Genomic DNA, 18,427 nt, shown 5'->3' with positions numbered 1-18,427 from the left:
TTAAATATACATTTTTTGAATGTTAGAATTTAACTTTTTATTTGAAGATAACATGAATGTGTATGTGGAAAGATCTATGGAATTTTAAAAGTTACTTAGAACTAAGCAGTACATTTAGTAGGATCAATACAAGATAGAAGGTCTGTATAAACATTCCTTTTAAATCCATTTATATATATTAATGGATGTATTTATATACTCATTTATATATATATTAGAAACTAACACATGGAAATGAAATATGTACAGTATAATTAAAAAGAACATAAAAAGGGATAATTTCAATAAAGATACATCTCTTCTATATTAAGATCTATACTGAATGAGCATCTTATAACCAGATACTCCTCTCTTGCATTCCCCTTGGCCCACACATTTTGATATGACCTCCTTTCCCTCTATTTAGTTCCTTTGGAAATAGGTTTTCAAATAAAGATATAATCTGAGAAGTGCTAGAGCAGCCCTGTAAATGGAGCAAGGATGGATGTGGAGAGGGGTGCCCCAGTGGAGGGAACTGACTTCCAGGAGCTGGAGTAAGTGAAGTGAGACAAAGTTTGTGCTCATGAGTCTTACATTTGAGTTTGAAGAGTCACTAAATAAGTAAATGTATAAAGAAACAGAGACTTCCAGATGCTGAGATGTGCATTGAAGAAATACAACAGAGTAAATGTAGAAAGGGTGACCAGGTGGCCTCAGGAAGGAGGAGGGAAGGCAGCAATTACTATCCTTTGGTTAAGATGCTTTGCCAAGGAGCTAACATGTGAGACCAGACATAAATGGCAAGGATCTTCTCTGGTGGCTCAGATGGTAAGAATCTGCCTGCAATTCAGGAGACCTGGGTTCAATCCCTGGGTTGGGAAGATCCCCTGGAAGAGGGCATGGCAGCCCACTCCAGTATTCTTGCCTGGAGGATCCCCATGGACAGAGGAACCTGGCAGACTACAGTCCATGGAGTCACAAAGAGTGACTAGGATCTAGCACAAATGTCTTGAGTTTAAGGTAAAGAAAACAAAAAATAAAAGGTCAGGGAGACCAGAGTAATTGAGACTGAGTGTGGGAGTGAGAGCAGAAGAGGATCGGGACAGGCCAGCTCATGCAGGGTTCTGGGGTTCTTCCTAGAAGCTCCAGAACTGGGGATTTGGGGCTTTAGCCTACCTGTAGGGTAGAAGTAAATACGGCATTTCATTTAGGACATTGCTCAGATACTTCCTTCAGAAAGATTCCTCTGACAGAAGTGTAGGGAGGGTTGGGGATAAGGGGAGAGAAAAGAGAAAGGTAAGTCAGTGTCCATCCCGTAGCCCAAGTGGTGGACAGTCTCAGCCTCATGAGATGTGCTAGTTAGGGATGGAACACAGAGTATAGAGATCCTGCCGCTGCTGCTGCTGCTGCTGCTAAGTCGCTTCAATCGTGTCCGACTCTATGCGATCCCATAGATGGCAGCCCACCAGGCTCCACTGTCCCTGGGATTCTCCAGGCAAGAACGCTGGAGTGGGTTGCCATTTCCTTCTCCAATGCATGAAAGTGAAAAGTGAAAGTGAAGTCGCTCAGTCGTGTCCGACTCTTAGCGACCCCATGGACTGCAGCCTATCAGGCTCCTCCTTCCATGGGATTTTCCAGGCAAGAGTACTGGAGTGGGGTGCCATTGCCTTCTCCAGTAGAGATCCTAGTAGGTAGTATTTAAAGGACATGGTGAGTGCTGAATGCCCTGGGGGTGGTGGTGAGCGATGGAGGTTCTGAATGACAAATCTCTGCCAGCTAGGTCTAGGAAAACTACTTAATCGAAAAGACAGCAAGAATGGTAATGGACTATTGGAAGGACTAACTGGAATTGGGTTCTGAACTCGCCCCATGGAACTGCCCAGCAGGTGGCATCTAAGGTTTGAGACCCTGCCTAGTGTAAGACACTAGAAATACAGATTAGGTAGTAGTAGATGGAGGAGACTTGGAAGTTAAAAGACAAGGGCAGAGATGCAGTTACCAGGGAAAATTGAGCAGAGATGAGGGATAACCACCTAACCCTCTAGGGGAGGGACCAGAAGAAGAAATTAAGCATTGCGGGTTGGGGAAGGAGATGGACTGCGAGTCAGGAGAGGAGTTAGGGTGCATGCGTGTTCAGTGCTACTGAGAGGCATGGTTGAAGGACAGAAGTTTGATGGAGACTCAGATGGTGAGGATGGTGAGGGCTGGAGACAGAAATGGAATAGAGGTAGAGGGAGGAATGCTTTTTTAAAAAGAAGTTTAGCAAAAAAAGCCAAAGTAGCGGTGATGGGAGAACTTGAGAAAGAAGCAGAGTTACAGAAATTTCTTTAGGGGAGGACATCTAATTTCAGCATATTTTCAGATAAACATGGTGGTGGGAAGGAATATCAGGGGACTTCCCTGGTGGTTAGGTAGTTGAGTTGAGTTCAGTTCAGTCGCTCAGTCCTGTCCGACTCTTTGCAACCCCATGAATCGCAGCACGCCACGCCTCCCTGTCCATCACCAACTCCCGGAGTTCACTCAGACTCACGTCCATCGAGTCCGTGATGCCATCCAGCCATCTCATCCTCTGTCGTCCCCTTCTCCTGCCCCCAATCCCTCCCAGCATCAGAGTCTTTTCCAATGCGTCAACTCTTCGCATGAGGTGGCCAAAGTTAAGACTTCCCTTTCCAATGCAGGGGATGCAGGTTCAATTCCTGGTCAGGGAGTTAGGATCCCACATGCCCAGAGGCCAAAAAACCAAAACCATGAAACGGAAAGTAATATTGTAACAAAGGCTTCCCAAGAGACTCTGGTATTGAGTCTCCCTGCCAGTGGGAGATATGCGAATTTAATCCCCGGGTCAGGAAGATCCCCTGAAGAAGGAAGTGGCAACCCACTCCAGTATGCTTGCCGGGAGAATCCCATGGACATTGGAGCTTGGCGAGCTACAATTCATGGGGTCACAAAAGAGTCGGACGTGATTTAATGACTATACAACAATTGTAACAAATTCAATAAAGACATTGAAAACGGTCTGCATTAAAAAAAGTCTTTAAAAAATAAAGAAAGAATATCAAGAGAAAGATGTTAAACGTGGAGTAGGATCATGACAGAAACTTGAAGGAGAGGCATAAAAGGGATGTGTTACCTTTCAATCGTGTGATTTAGTTGGGAAAGAGAGATATACCCAAACATGTACATAAGTAAAGGGAATCAAAGTATCTTATGATTAACTGTTACATTTGGACATAGATATCGAAGAAGTTCAAAAAATGTACGATTATAAGTTTAAGTGGTAAAACTCAAAGCTTCAGGGAGGAGGTGATTGAGAACAAGAAAAGATTGAGAAAGCTTCCCAAATGAGGGAAAAGATGGGTCAGCAGAGAGTGGCATGGAGAAATGTGAAGAACAGAGGAGAGGTGCATCTCATGATGAGTTTGCATGTCAGTGAATAATGGGACATAAAGAGCAGTCAGTTTATAGAAGGATTTGAAAGAAGTTGTCCACAGAGGGCCTTATGGGTTTTTCATTCATGTATATTGTACACTGTGCTTAGTTTTGAATTCTGAATGTCATTTGATCATCCACGTGTTTATATCCTATTGTTGTTTAGAGCATATTAATGAAAATTAACCAGTTAGTGAAATGAATGAACTCATGGTAGGCAAGAACACTGGAGTGGCTTGCCATGCACTCCTCTAGGGGATCTTCCCAACCCAGGGATCGAACCCAGTGTATATATGTCAATCCTAGTCTCTCAGTTTGTCCCACCCTCCCCTTCCCTGCCTTGCCCACATGCCCATTCTCCACATCTGCCTCTCTATTCCTGTCTGGTAATTAGGTTCATCTGTACCATTGTTCTAGATTTCATATATATGAGTTAATATACAATCATAGAGCTTTTTAATGGACTGTTTTCAGAATGATCAGTTTCTCTAAAGTCATTAAAAAAAAGGTTGACATCTTTAGATATCCTTTAAGCATCTGTCGATGGTGTAGAAGAAATACTTATTTCAGGCAGAAACACTGAACTGAGGTGTTATAGAATCCAGACTTGGTGGCATGTCTGCTTCAGATTCCTCTGATTTATTTGGGTGTTGCTAAAATTGTAACAATCTGTCCAATTATAACTATTTCTAGTGCAACGAAAATGGTGTTTACTCCAAGTGCTAGGGCAAATGTAACCTTAGGGAATGGGGTCAGTAAACAGATTTTCATGCAAATTCCATTGTGGGTGATACTGAAATAACTTGTCTCTGGGTGGAAAATAAATAAAGAATGCAATGTTCTTACTTACTTTTTTTGAAAACAGTAACACGTGAATGTTTCCAGATGGTGAGAGAAGATATCTGTACCCCCAATTGCCACCAACACCCAGTTTTTATGTGTTTTTGGGAAGCAGAGAAGACGATCAGCACATTAGCAGACAAAGAAGAAATGTGCTTAATGTACTTAAGAGGAAAAATCTATAGGATATTCATGGCTAGAAGTGTCTAGGGTTTGAACGTGCTTAGTTGCTCAGTCATGTCTGACTGTTTGTGATGCCATGGACTGTAGCCTGCCAGGCTCCTCTGTCCATGGGATTTCCCAGGCAAAAATACTTGAGGGGGTTGCCATTTCCTACTCCAGGGGATCTTTTGGACTCTGGGATCAAACAACATTTCCTTCTTAGCTGGTGGATTCTTTACCACTGAGCCAATGGGGAAGCCCCAGGATTTGGACATTATTTGCATTTCCAATTTGCCCAGTTCCACCTAATTCAGAAATGGGTATATACAGTTATACATGTTTCAAAATCTGGCCTTAACAAAGTTTAGTAGTAGTAGTAGTCTCTCAGTTGTGTCTGACTCTTTGTGACCCCATCAACTGCAGCCTGTCAGGCTCCTCTGTCCATGGGATTCTCCAGGCAAGAATACTGGAGTGGGTTGCCATACACTCCTCTAGGGGATCTTCCCAACCCAGGGATCAAACCCAGATCTCCCACATTGCAGGCTGATTCTTACTGTCTGAGCTACAGTGAAGTCCTTACAAAGTTTATGTCTTAATATTCACAGTGAGTCCAAGAGTTAGAGAATTCTGAAAGTGGGATATCCACAGGTCCTTTTTGTTGTACTAAGACCATCTTTTGTGGGTTCTGTTTTGAGTAAAATTTTACATTAGGCGAAGGTAATCTGCGAACATAATTATTTGCTTCCAATTGGGGGCAATACTGGAATGTATTTACATGGATAAGAGAGTGCCTCCCAGCAGGCTAGAACTTCTGTTTTATCAATTTTCAGGCAATAGAATGTCTTCAAGCAGTGAGGAGGATCCTTTTCCTAAAATTAACATAGTACAGTTTTTCTAAGATGATTTGCCCCCTAGAATCTCAAAAAAGCTTTCAAAAAGATGTGATATTACTGTTAACTTTGATAGGCTGGCCACATTCCAAAGTGAAGTAATTCCTACCATCCACTTAGCTATTTATGTACTTATTATTGCTCCTGAGAGCTGCTGAGTTCTGAAAGCTACTACTACTTAATCCTACTTAAAATTCCCTTTGTCTTTCTCAAGAAGAAAAAAGGGTTTTTTATCAGTGGTGATGGGTATTCTTTTATAGACATTTGTCTGACCTCTCCCCTCTCTTTCTCTCCTTCCCTGTCTTCTGAAGACTTGATGCCTTTCTGCCCCTCCCCATCCAGACATCCACACCCTCCCTTGAGGACTGGGGGTCGGTCTTCCTCACCTCTCCTTGTTTCGGTGCAGTTTTTTTGCACACCTGTTTCCCACTCAGGCCTTTGCCTGAGCTACCCCTCTGCTCCTCCCCCCCACCACCTCATTTTTTCTTTTTCTTGCTCTTTCTCTGATCAGTCCCTTGCCTGACCTTGTTTTGTCCAGCAAGACCTCATTGACCTTGGAGAGTTTTTCTTTTGAGGTCTTACTTGACTTTTGGAATGGCCATCATTCTGATTTCTTGTCTTTCTGGTGAGGCCGACTTCCCTGGTGGCTCAGACGGTAACGTGTCTGCCTACAGTGCAGGAGACCTGGGTTCAGTCCCCGGGTCAGGAAGATCTCCTGGAGAAGGAAATGGCAACCCACTGCAGTATTCTTGCCTGGAAAATCCCATGGACAGAGGAGCCTGGTAGGCTACAGTCCATAGAGTTGCAAAGAGTCAGACATGACTGAGCAACTTCACTTTCACTGGTGAGGCCTGATAGCGAATATGGTAGGGAAATTAGAGCAATGCAGAGCAACTGCTCATCAAAGGCAGTCTCTCTCAGATCACAGTGTCTTGGCTTTCATTTCTGCATCATGAATTGTAAATAGGGCTGCACTTACAAAATAACATTCTCTGACCCACCCTCAAAATCCAGTCAGTTCCATGTGCTCAGACACTCGGTCATGTCTGATTCTTTGCTACTCCTGTGGACTGTATGTAGCCTGCCAGGCTCCTCTGTCCAGCATCTTAAAACCCTTTTGACTCATTCAGCCATTTGTTCATTCATTCTTTATTCACTTATTTATTTAGGATGGCCAGTCTTTTGTCAGAGATTGCTAGAGTTACAAAGAATAGATTACCCTTGCCTTCTGGTTGCTCACTCAGACATAAACACTGTCTTCATGAGTTGAATTGCTTTCCTTGTCTGGTGGGTTTGAATTCTCAGCCAGGAGGTTGGAGCACTGCTGCTTAGCTTGTGTATGGCTGACACTCAGATGCTAAATGGTGTGAGCATATGCTACTCGAAATGGCCTATTGATTCTTATTTATGATGATAGAAATGGTGGTAATGGAAAAAGCAATGCACAAATATGTTTCTTCCCACAAACAAGAAACTCTGTCAGTGAACCAAATAGCAGGCTCAATAATTAGCTCCTGAAAGACTTGTCAGTTTACTCTCTGGGGCCAGAGTAACAAGGTAGCTTTTCAGGTGTTATTCTACCTTGAGCTTTCCCTGCTTTGGGTCAGAGATGAAAGCTCTCACCCTTTCACGAAGATTCAAGGAGACCATGTGAGTGAACTGGATAGTTAGCAAGCGGGATCACTTGATTTGGTGATTCAGAATGAAAGGAGACTAAGATTAACTTTCCTGGCATGCAAATGTGTTCTGGGACCCTCATTTGCTCCTTGCATAGAGAAAAAGTCTGTTGGGGATAATATCTTTACATTTGCACCATGAGGTGGCCACTAGCTCATATGCTCCTGTTCTTAGCAAATAAAATAGCAGAAATTCCAGAATGATTTATTTAGGCCACTTCTGAGATTTCATATGGAATTTCAATAGGTGCATTTGAGATGACAAATGGGCATTGATTTCAGATGTACTGGATTTCAGAATTTTAAAGCTGGGACAATTTTAAAGCTGGGACAATTTTAAAGTTTAGGACATAAAATCAAGATCATTCTTTTATTTTGTAAATGAAGAAACTGGAACCCAGAGAAGATTAGTGAATGTTTGACAAACCACACAGTCCTAGAGCTGCAACTGGAATCCTTGTCTGTTTTGTTTGAACTTCTACTTGAATTTTATATCCTTGATTTGTTTTATTATTTACTTATTTCAGAGTCTTTAACCACATAGTTGAAAGGTGTTTCTTTTTCCTCTTTATGATACTTTATGAATATAACAGTAACGTATTATGAAATTTTAAAATCAACAGCTGAAAAGTGAAACAAAAATAACACATTGGTTGTTATCCTATGAAAAAGAGTCCAATATTTTAATACTCTTCATATTGACTTTCTGTGTATGTAATATTTGTAAGTGGGTCTTGAAGAGAATAGAGCTCTTCATCCAGTTCCCTGGCCCCTGCCATTTATTTATTTTTATTATACACACATACACACACACACACACACACATATGTGTGTGTATATATATACACACACATTCACATATACATTTTCTTCTTTTTGGCTTAACTGTGTGGCATGTGGGATCTTAGTTCCCCACCCAGGGATCTAACTTGTGTCCCCTGTCGGGGAAGCATGGAGTCTTAACCACTGGACTGCCAGAGAGGTCCCAACCCCCACTTATAAGGGTAGTTGTTTAATCACTAAGTTGCATCTGACGCTTTGGTGACCCCGTGGACTTGTAGCCCACCAGACTCCTCTGTCCGTGGGATTTCCCAGGCATGAATACTGGAGTGAGTTGTCATTTCTTTCTCCCGGGGTTATTCCTGACCCAGGGATCAAATCTGCATTTCCTGAGTTGGCAGGTAGATTCTTTACCATTGAGCCTAGACCCAGAGCTATAGTAAAAGAGATGGAGAAATTATCAACCATAAGCTTCTGTTAGTCTAAGCCCAGTGGCACTGAGTTGTAGAGATTCACTTTGCTAACTATAGTTGGTTGGTTTAGTCACTAAGTTGTGTCCAACTCTTGTGACCCCATGGACTGTAGCCTGCCAGGCTCCTCTGTCCGTGGGATTCTCTAGGCATGAATTCTCTAGGTTGCCATTTCCTTCTCCAGGGGATCTTTCTGACTGAGGAATCGAACCTGGGTCTCCTGCACTACAGGCAGATTCCTTACCCACTGAGCTATGAGGGAAACCCAAGTACAGTTAGGCCACTCATTTATTCACTCCCTTATAGGAAAACCCCCTGCATATTTTAAAGCAGTGCAGGAAGCACTATAATATATAATAGCACTTCTAGAAGTTTAGTGAGCATATAAATCACCTGAGTACCTGGTTAAAATGCAGCTTTTGATTTCAAAGATCTGGGGTGAGGCAGTCTGAGTTTTTGACCAGCCTCAGGTCATGGAATGTTCATGGGCCTCGGGCCACAGTTTGAGTAACAGGAGGGCATTAAGAGTTTGTTTATAGAGGTAACAAAAGTACCTGATGTTTCAATTAGCATAATACATTCACCCGTGCTAAAGACTACTGACAAACTCAAGATGTCTTAAATAAGATCATCTACATAAGACTTTAAATTTTCAAATATAAAAATTTATTATCACTTGTCTGTGTTAAGTGTACTATTTTCAGTAAGTATTTAGATTAGGGAAGTAAAAAGATACAGTAATGTGTATGTGTGTATTTGTCTTCTCATTAGGAAATTTGAAACTGGAAAGCTTAATTACTAAATTTTAAAGAAATGTACACAGATGCACCTGTATCTCCACAGTCTGCAAAGTAGATAGGAAAGCTTGCCATATCGAGATACAAAAATATGCTGTACACTTAAAAAACCTGCACTTCAGTCATAAAAACATAAAGAATTTGGAAAGGTCCTTAGAGATTATTTTGCTCAATTCTTTCATTTCTCAGTAAAGGAAATTGAGACCCATTTTGCCTAAGTGAGTTGTCTAAAGCCCCATAGCTACCTGAAGGTGATGGTAGGACTGAAGTCTGACTTGATGCTTGATTCTTTCCTCAATCCTTTCCTGCTCTGGAAGTCTTTCCCAGCGAGGGTTGAGTCTCACTGATCTGTTCTACTATTTTTCCCTGGCATAGCGGCTGGAATGTTTTCATACATGTGTAACATATTTAGGGTTAAGTATTCCCTTTATATGAAGCTCCCTAACTTCTAAAGGGGTCAGATTGTTGTTCTTGGTCTGAGAAGCACCAATACTGCTGGAAATATGGAAGCTTAGGGAAGTGCCCTTGATGAGTAAACTTCAAGGGTACATAAACTCTTACATTTTTCAGACAGTAACGTGAAACAGAAGAACATCCATTGTATAGAGTCAAAATGAATTTAGGAGTCTAGAAATCTCTTCCTTCAAAACGTACAATAGACTCTGGCATTAGCTTGATTGATAGAGAGTCTCAGGTACCTCTGGAGAATATAATAAACATGATTTCTGGAATATTGTGCTGAAGGAGGCAGAAATGGTCAAGGGAATATGAGCAAGTACATGACAGTTAAGCAATTTTGAGAACCAATTATTTGGAGACCCATAATATGGCTTGAGCCAGTGAGGATGAAGGAGGGATGTGTAAAGTACAGAAACATTAGAAGAAATGGTTTTTGCTTCAGTGCTTATTAAACTTCAGTTGATGGAACCAGTTCATTAAAACAAAGCAAAACAAAGAAAGAATATACAGATGATACAATATTAAGAAACTTTGATATTCTTCCTCTCCCTCAAAAAACATACAGAACAGATAAATATAGGAGCCAACTCTTTACATTACAAAAGAAGTAATTATTCTCTGAGAAGTGTACCTTGGGATTCCTTTCAATCCATGGGATTTGAGGGAATTCCATGGTTATCACCATAGATGAAATAAGATATTTATACAAATTCTTAGGAGTGTACAATGTATTCACCTGAATGAACAATTGGGTACATTAGGGCAAAGGAGACATCAAAGGAAGTGTGGGACTTTCCTGGTGGTGCAGTGGATAAAGAATCCACCTGCCAGTGCAGGGGACATGGGTTTGGTCCCTCTGGGAAGATTCCACATGTGGTGGAGCAGCTAAGCCAGTGTGCCGTAACTACTGAACCTGTGCTCTGGAGCCTTCAGGCTGCAGCTACTGAGGCCCGTGAGCCCATATGCTCTACAACAAGAGAAGTGACTGCTTTCTGCAACTAGAGAAAGCCCATATGCAGCAACAAAGACTCTGCACAACCAAAAATAAACAAATAATTAAATGATTTTTTTTTAAGGAAGTGTGATCAGAGTTTACTAAGGCTAAATTGACACTATCTTCTGGAGTCTTATTTTTTGGTTACTTATAACTTTTGTTAAAACTCTATAACATGCTGAACTTCTCCAGAACTTTTCCTCAAGGAACCTATATTTTATTAAAAAGACAGTAGTTAGAAAAATGAAGAGATTTGTCTGGAAGCTTTTAGTAGGCAGGGTGTGTATCCTCAGGACTTAGCATTTGCTTAGCATTCATTATATGTTTGTGAAATTAGTCAATCGGTTAAAAGTGATGGCCAATAACCATCTTGCTCTTCATTCTAATCATGTAGATACGATGTTGGCACCTCAGTTCAGCTCAGTTCAGTCACACAGTCATGGGTTGCAGTACACCAGGCCTCCCTGTCCATCACTAACTCCTGGAGTTCACTCAGACTCACATCCATCGAGTTGGTTATGCCATCCAGCCATCTCATCCTCTGTCGTCCCCTTCTTCTCCTGCCCCCAATTGCTCCCAGCATCAGAGTATTTTCCGATGAGTCAACTCCTGGCATGAGGTAGCCAAAGTACTGGAGTTTCAGCTTCAGCATCAGTCCTTCCAAGGAACACTCAGGGCTGATCTCCTTTAGAATGGACTGGTTGGATCTCCTCGCAGTCCAAGGGACTCTCAAGAGTCTTCTCCAACACCATAGTTCAAAAGGATCAATTCTTCAGCACTCAGCTTTCTTCACAGACCAACTCTCACACCCATACGTGACCACTGGAAAAAACATAGCCTTGACTAGACAGACCTTTGTTGGCAAAGTATGTCTCATTTTTTAATATGCTGTCTAGGATGGTCATAACTTTCCATCCAAGAAGTAAGCATCTTTTATTTTCATGGCTGCAGTCACCATCTGCAATGATTTTGGAGACCAAAAATAAATAAATAAATAAATAAAGTCTGATACTGTTTCCACTGTTTCACCATCTCTTTCCCATGAAGTGATGGGACCAGATGCCATGATCTTTGTTTTCTGAATGTTGAGCTTTAAGCCAACATTTTTACTCTCCTCTTGCACTTTCATCAAGAGGCTTTTTAGTTCCTCTTCACTTTTTGCCATAAGGGTGGTGTCATCTGCATATCTGAGGGTATCGATATTTCTCCCTGCAATCTTGATTCCAGCTTGTGTTTCTTCCAGTCCAGCGTTTCTCATGATGTACTCTGCACATAAGTTAAATAAGCAGGGTCATCTCATGATGTACTCTGCATATAAGTTAAATAAGCAGGGTGACAATATACAGCCTTGATGTCCTCCTTTTCCTATTTGGAACCAGTCTGTTGTTCCATGTCCAGTTCTAACTGTTGCTTCCTGACCTGCATATAGGTTTCTCAAGAGGCAGGTCAGGTGGTCTGGTATTCCCATCTCTTTCAGAATTTTTCACAGTTTATTGTGATCCAGACAGTCAAAGGCTTTGGCATAGTCAATAAAGCAGAAATAGATGTTTTTCTGAAACTCTCTTGCTTTTTCCATGATCCAGCAGATGTAGGCAATTTGATCTCTGGTTCCTCTGACTTTTCTAAAACCATCTTGAACATCTGGAAGTTCACAGTTCACATATTGCTAAAGCCTGGCTTAGAGAATTTTGAGCATAACTTTACTAGCGTGTGAGATGAGTGCAATTGTGCGGTAGTTTAAGGATTCTTTGGTATTGCCTTTCTTTGGGATTGGAATGAAAACTGACCTTTTCCAGTCTTATGGCCACTGCTGAGTTTTCTACATTTGCTGGCATATTGAGTGCAGCACTTTCACAGCATCACCTTTCAGGATTTGAAATAGCTCCACTCGAATTCTATCACCTCCTCTAGCTTTGTTCATAGTGATGCTTTCTAAGGCCCATTTGACTTCACATTCCAGGATGTCTGGCTCAGGGTGAGGAATCACACCATTGTGATTATCTGGGTTGTGAAGATTTTTTTGTACAGTTCTTCTGTGTCTTCTTGCCACTTCTTCTTAATATCTTCTGCTTCTGTTAGGGCCATACCATTTCTGTCCTTTATCGAGCCCATCTTTGCATGAAATGTTCCCTTGGTATCTCTAATTTTCTTGAAGAGATCTCTAGTCTTTCCCATTCTGTTGTTTTCCTCTATTTCTCTGCATTGATCACTGAAGAAGGCTTTCTTATCTCTTCTTGCTATTCTTTGGAACTCTGCATTCAGATGCTTATAGCTTTCCTTTTCTCCTTTGCTTTTCACTTCTTTTCTTTTCACAGGTATTTGTAAGGCCTCCCCAGACAACCATTTTGCTTTTTTGCATTTTTTTTCTATGGGGATGGTCTTGATTCCTGTCTCCTGTACAATGTCATGAACCTCCATCCATAGTTCATCAGGCACTCTATCTATCAGATCTAGGGTCTTAAATCTATTTCTCACTTCTACTGTATAATCATAAGGGATTTGATTTAGGTCATACCTGAATGATCTAGTGGTTTTCCCTCCTTTCTTCAACTTCAGTCTGATTTTGGCAATAAGGAGTTCATGATCTGAGCCCCAGTCAGCTCCCGATCTTGTTTTTGCTGACTGTATAGAGCCTCTCCATCTTTGGCTGCAAAGAATATAATCAATCTGATTTCGCTGATGACCATCTGGTGATATCCATGTGTAGAGTCTTCTCTTGTGTTGTTGGAAGAGGGTGTTTCCTATGACCAGTGCGTTCTCTTGGCAAAACCTTATTAGCCTTTGCCCTGCTTCATTCCTTATTCCAAGGCCAAATTTGCTTGTTACCCCAGGTGTTTATTGATTTCCTACTTTTGCATTCCAGTCCCCTAAAATGAAACGGACATCTTTTTGGGGTGTTAGTGCTAAAAGGTCTTGTAGGTCTTCATAGAACTCTTCAACTTCAGCTTCTTCAGCGTTACTGGTTGGGGACTAGGCTTGAATTCCCATGATACTGAATGGTTTGCCTTGGAAACGATCAGCGATCATTCGGTCTTTTTTGAGATTGTATCCAAGTACTGCATTTCGGATCTTTTATTGACCATGATGGCTACTCCACTTCTTCTGAGGGATTCCTGCTCGCAGTAGTAGATATAATGGTCATCTGAGTTAAATTCACCCATTCCAGTCCATTTTAGTTCGCTGATTCCTAGAATGTTGACGTTCACTCTTGCCATCTCCTGTTTGACCACTTCCAATTTGCCTTGATTTATGGACCTGGCATTCCAGGTTCCTATGCAATATTGCTCTTTACTGCATCGGACCTTGCTTCTCTCACCAGTCACATCCACAACTGGGTATTGTTTTTGCTTTAGCTCCATCCTTTCATTCTTTCTGGAGTTATTTCTCCACTGATCTCCAGTAGCATACTGGGCACCTACTGACTTGGGGAGTTCCTCTTTCAGTATCCTATCATTTTGCCTTTTCATACTGTTCATGGGGTTCTCAAGGCAAGAATACTGAAGTGGTCTGCCATTCCCTTCTCCAGTGGACCACATTCTGTCAGGCTTCTCCAACATGACCCGACCATCTTGGGTGGCTCCACACGGCATGGGGAAGAGATACCCCACGTCCAGTGTAAGCAAAACCCAAGTAAGATGGTAGGTGTTGTGAGAGGCATCAGAGGGCAGACACACTGAAACCATAATCACAGAAAACTAGTCAATCTAATCACACAGACCACAGTCTTGTTGGTGCCTAGCTTGGCATAAATTTGACAAATATTTTATTTATTGGAATGGCAATTTTTAATGAAAGGAAAAGCTTATTATAAACAGTTATATTAAAAGAGTCTTTAAGAATAAAATTTACTTTTCCGGTAGTTTATCTGTCTTTCAATTTCTGACTGCACTGCTAATACAGAAATGAGAATATAATTCTATAAACACATGTAGGCCTGTGTCTTTCAGTCAAATCTAACTGGAATATTTGGTTTCATGATTATAAAAGCCATGTATGTACTGTTGCATTTTAAATGCTTACATTTATACTGTTTTGGAGGGTTATTCTATCTAACAGAATAATGAAAGGACAGTTGGAAAATACAATAGAAAATATCAGTTAAGAATGTATTTATTCATTCAATTTAAAAGCGTTTATTTGTCTATCATTTGTTTACTAGTCTATTGTTGTTCCCCACGAAAACACAGACTTCATGATGTAGGGACTTGGTCTTGTTCTCTGTTGCATCCCAATACTTAGGATAACATTAGGCACCATTTCTGCTGCTGCTAAGTTGCTTCAGTTGCGTCCAACTGTGAGCAATCCCATAGATGGCAGCCCACCAGGCTCCCTCATCCCTGGGATTCTCCAGGCAAGAACACTGGAGTGGGTTGCCATTTCCTTCTCCAATGCAGGAAAGTGAAAAGTGAAAGTGAAGTCATTCAATCGTGTCTGACTCTTAGCGACCCCGTGGACTGCAGCCCACCAGGTTCTTCTGTCCATGAGATTTTCCAGGCAAGAGTACTGGAGTGGGGAGCCATTGCTTAAAATACCAATTGGATGAGTGAATGAATTGAATCCAGCTTATTTATTATTTACTTTTAATCAGGCACTATTAGATGTTGGGGGCACATTAGTGAAAAAAAAAAAAGAAAGAAATGGTTCTTGCCCTCATGGGCAAGTTTGATTAAGAAGATGAATAATTAGGCTACATCCATGCAATGAGGTGTGTTATGACTGGTGAATGAGAGTATGTACCAGGGAGACCTCATGTTGTATAGGGAGAAGAATGATGTCATTTCAGTTGAGATTAAAACAAAAACAAGATTTAGACAGAACAAAGGTGATCAGTAGGATCATTATTTCAAATAGAGGGAAGCACAAAGGCCAGTAGACTAGAGAGAGGATGACCGTTGGAGGAGCTGAAGAAGTTCAGTATGGCTGTGGTAGAGGGTGTGTGCTAAGTTACTTCAGTCTTGTCTGACTCTTTGTGACCCCATGGACTGTAGCCTGCCAGGCTCCTCTGTTCATGGGATTCTCCAAGCATGAATACTGCAGTCGGTTGCCATGCCCTCCTCCAGGGGATCGTCTTGACCCAGGGATCGAAACCAAGTGATCTTACATCTCCTGCACTGGCAGGCAGCTTCTTTACCACTGGCGCCACCTGGGAAGTGGTACCCCATGGACTGTAGCCTATCAGGCTCCTCTGTCCATGGGATTTTCCAGGCAAGAGACTGGGGTGGGTTGCCATTTCCTTCTCCAGGGGATCTTCCGGACCCAGGAATCGAACCTGGGTCCCCCGTATTGCAGGCAGACGCTTTACCATCTGAGCCACCAGGGAAGCCCAGAGGGTGGGAGAAAAGAATAGGAAAAGGACAGGTCAAATAAGATTTTATATGCTTCATCAGGGAGTTCACATTTGTTTTGAAAAGCAATGAACAGGCACAAAAAGGTTTTAAGCAGATCAGTGACTCAATCGGATTTCCATTTTAGAAAGATTGTTCTGGCTGTAGCATAACACTGGCAAGGTGTAACCCTGGAGGAAGGGGACCAGGTGGATATTACAGTAATTCCTCCAAGGATGACAGTGGCCCAGGTTATGATGACTGTATCTGCACTGGGGTGGGGGGGGCGGTGGAGAGGAGTGGATGGATATGAGATATTTTAAGAGAGAGATTTAAGACTCGGCAATTAATTGAATATTTAAGGAGTCGAAAATTATGGATGACAAGTTGATCTGGAATTGGGAAATCTGAGTGATTTGAGTCTCAAATTTGGTTGAGAGGATCAAATTTGAATGAATGATTGGGGAAGAAGGGGAAGGAGAGGATGATGTGTGGAATATGTTGAATTGTTGAATTGAAGGAACCTGTGAGATATTCAGCTACAGATATCTGGGAAGCAGTTTGTTGATTATGTGTGTGTGAAGTTGAGGAAAGATGTTTGCTATAAAGAGGAGTTTGGCAGTCACTGGCCAATAAATGAAACTGAGTGAAATGGATCTAGTCATTATGTTGACAGCAAAATGCAGGGGGCCTGAGTTAGATCTTGAGAGACTCAGCTTTAAGGGAATGTGTTGAAGGAGAGGACCCTAGAATTCTAAATCTCTATGAATTACCCTCAGTATCCATGAGTAGACCCCCTAATATCAAATTTCTGATCCACATGAGTGGACCCCCTAATATCAAATTTCTGATCCACAACCCGAGACCTTAATTCCCTCCCTAACGTCTCTGCAACTATAACTGACGACTCCAAGGCTGGGTGCTTGAGCCAAGCTGGACCGTCAGAGTCCTTCCAAAGGGTATTTAGAATTGGAGCTGAAGGAGGAATATAATTTTCCCTTTGAGAGTGAGTAGGTGGTGAGGCTGTGAGAAGTGAGGCTGGGGAGATTGTCAAGTTCTTCACTGAGAGGAGAAAGTTGGTCTGAGATGATGATATTGACAACTAGCTGGAACAGAGATGACAAATAGGAAGAGTTCTGAGTGTGATCAGCACCTTAACCATGCCTTTCCTGCAGGTGTGTGAGATAGTTGAAGACTTTTTAAATTAAATTTCTCCATTCTTAGCTAACAACCTAGTGTCCAGACTAACATATGATAATATTACGTAGGACAATTAGAAGAGATAATACACATAAAGCATATTGATTGCTATACAGGGAGTACAGCAGGTACTATAACTTATCCAATTGCAATTTCCCTTTCTTCTAGACGAGAATCGTGCAATAGAGTGTTCTGAGATAAGGACTGGTTAATTCATTCTTGTGATATGAGATAATTATAAACCCTCTCAATTTTAAAGCCATTTTGCATAGGGTTTTCTCTTATTTGCAGCTGAAAGTATACTATGTATTATCAAAAAGTGGGAATGATTTATTTAACATGACATGAACATGCCACATTTTAAGAAGATATGAAAAAAATAAAATTCTAAGATAAATCCCGAGGTTAATATTTGCAATACAGACAAATTGTTTATATTAAATGGATTCAGCAGAGACTTCTTAAATACTGACTTCCCAGTCAGTAAATGTAAAATGTGATTTGATTTATTAAAATTAAAATGATATACAACTTTTCAGCAATCTTTCACTGAGACATGTTTCTATATAAGTTGCAGAATTATAAAACACAAGGACTCTGTGGGAGAGGGAGAGGGTGGGATGATTTGGGAGAATGGCATTGAAACATGTATACTATCATGTAAGAAACGAATCACCAGTCTAGGTTCGATACAGGATACAGGATGTTTGGGGCTGGTGCACTGGGATGACCCAGAGAGATGATATGGGGAGAGAGGTGGGAGGGGGGTTCAGGATTGGGAACACATGTACACCTGTGGCGGATTCATGTCAATGTATGGCAAAACCAATACAGTATTGTAAAGTTAAAAAAAAAAAAAAACTATATGTAAAATGAGCTGTCACAGAGTGGCCAATCAATAAACGGTGACTTTGTCATTAAAAAACAAAACAAAACACAAGTATTACAGAATTCTCCTTAATTTGTTAAATAAATTCACCTTTGGATTCCTTTAAATTCACCCATTCCGGTCCATTTTAGATGGCATCCAGACCCATCACTTCATGGGAAATAGATGGGGAAACAGTGGAAACAGTGTCAGACTTTATTTTTGGGGGCTGCAAAATCACTGCAGATGGTGACTGCAGCCATGAAATTAAAAGACGCTTACTCCTTCAAAGAAAAGTTATGACCAACCTAGATAGCATATTCAAAAGCAGAGACATTACTTTGCCGACTAAGGTCCATCTAGTCAAGGCTATGGTTTTTCCCGTGGTCATGTATGGATGTGAGAGTTGGACTGTGAAGAAGGCTGAGCGCCAAAGAATTGATGCTTTTGAACTGTGGTGTTGGAGAAGACTCTTGAGAGTCCCTTGGACTGCAAGGAGATCCAACCAGTCCATTCTGAAGGAGATCAACCCTGGGATTTCTTGGGAAGGAATGATGCT

General features: G+C 41.4%; 1 protein-coding gene across 1 annotated transcript in view; it reads left to right on the top strand.

Annotated features, from left to right (window-relative positions):
- GRM8 (glutamate metabotropic receptor 8) overlaps nt 1–18,427 on the top strand; it is an 866,927-nt gene that overhangs the window by 363,058 nt on the left and 485,442 nt on the right. The gene's annotated exons all lie outside the window — the stretch shown is intronic.

Source organism: Oryx dammah, unplaced genomic scaffold (genome assembly GCF_014754425.2).
Source record: "Oryx dammah isolate SB20612 unplaced genomic scaffold, SCBI_Odam_1.1 HiC_scaffold_18, whole genome shotgun sequence".
Lineage (NCBI taxonomy): Eukaryota > Metazoa > Chordata > Mammalia > Artiodactyla > Bovidae > Oryx > Oryx dammah.
Note: the sequence above shows the minus strand (reverse complement) of the source record. Positions and strands in the feature narration are given on the sequence as shown.